We start from the raw sequence: 1,891 nt of genomic DNA, 5'->3' as shown, positions 1-1,891 counted from the left end.
AACATAGTTTGGATAATGGAAACATAACATAGAGGAATCTGCATTAAATATAGCGTGCATTTAGGTATACAGTGCAACAGAGCCATGGATTTTGTGTGTATTGCCCGGTAACATAATGAAGCCTGTTACTATAAAAAAAACTTAAGGAGAATGGGAGCACAGTTGTAATGAAGGCGCATTGTAGCTGAACACTGCATGCATTATAAAACATATATTGATGGGCAACAACTCCCCATACAGTATATTGCAGAAAAAGGAATAAATGAGTACTCATTGCAACTGAGGAAATGTACACAGATGCTTGACATAAATTACAATATCAAAATGCATTCTTTAAGAACTGAAAGTTACACTATGCAAGGTAGGGAGCATCCTGCAGCTGGTGATTATAGTATAAATGAGTTTGTAGTGTACAATGCAGCCTGTCACTACAATATCACATGTAAATATGAGAACACATTGCACATTGTTGGACTAGATTTTTTTGCATAAGATATACATTTTTGTATTGTGCCTGTGCACAAAAAATAAAATCTATACCCATACATCCAGAACATATTTTTTTGCCCATCTTCAACTTATGTCAGTTTATGCCTGGATAGGTGGTATTGGGGAAGGAAGAAGCGGGCAAACATAAAACAAATATAAAGTTAGGACGTGTTCACGTAATTGCGACCCAATAAGAAGTGGATACAGATACAATAGGAGTAGAATCTCATACTGGTGCAAATATGCGATAATGAGGATAACTATCAGCAGCATTATCTAGCCACTTCAGAGTGGCTGTTTGCAGACTGACCTCCAACTGAGCACTTTATTCATTAGCACCATTGCTATATTAGATTAAATTAATTAGCGTCCACCTATTTTGCACTACTTATTGTTTTTACCCTATGCACTGCTGTAGGAAAGAGAATTCCAATTTAATTTTTACATGTATAAACATATGATGGGATGTTGTAGTTATGTGCTTAATACGGTAAATGCAACTTTTGTTATTATTATTCTCTTGTGTTTCTGACCGCATTACTTTATTTGTACACAACAGAATGTATTAAGATGTGTTTTTATTACATTAGGTTGTGTACAAATAGGGTAAACTCAGTTCCGTGTGAACTAAAACATACACTTAAAGCTTGTGTATCCTACGTTTGTCTGATATAAATACACACACGAATATACCTGGAATGCGGAATACTCTTTGAGTTCACGTAACAAAATGTGTGTGACTCTACATACAAGTGAAAATAAGCGTTTCTTATGTGCGTCCAAGGGTCATATGCGTCCACCTCTGGATCATCCTAAAGCATGCAATGCACATAATATGAGGGGGGGGGGGGGGGGGGGGAGATCAAATTTAATTTTACATAAGAAGAGTGTGCGACGGGGAACATTAAGCAGGCTTATTGGACACAGTGTGGCAGGGTAGGGAGGGGGTTCATCATACATTCTGTCATTGCACATAAGATGACTGTGCGAGGGAGATCATTGTGCAGCCTGTCATTGCACTTAGTATGACTGTGAAAGGGGGTTCATCATGCAGGGTCTTGGACAGAGAGCTAGGATTATCATTCAGCCTGTCAATGCACATAGTATGAGTGTGCAAGGGGGATCATCATGCAGCCTGTCAATGCATAGTATGAGTGTGCAGGGGGGGGGGGGGTCATCATGCAGCCTGTCAATGCATAGTATGAGTGTGCAAGGGGGATCATCATGCAGCCTGTCAATGCATAGTATGAGTGTGCAAGGGGGGGGGGGTCATCATGCAGCCTGTCAATGCATAGTATGAGTGTGCAAGGGGATCATCATGCAGCCTGTCACTGCACTTAATATGACTATGCAAGGGGGTCATCAAGCTGACTCTTATTGAACATAGTGTGCTAGGGGGAGA

This window comes from Mixophyes fleayi, chromosome 2 (assembly GCF_038048845.1).
Source record: "Mixophyes fleayi isolate aMixFle1 chromosome 2, aMixFle1.hap1, whole genome shotgun sequence".
In the NCBI taxonomy this organism is placed as follows: domain Eukaryota; kingdom Metazoa; phylum Chordata; class Amphibia; order Anura; family Limnodynastidae; genus Mixophyes; species Mixophyes fleayi.
Note: the sequence above shows the minus strand (reverse complement) of the source record.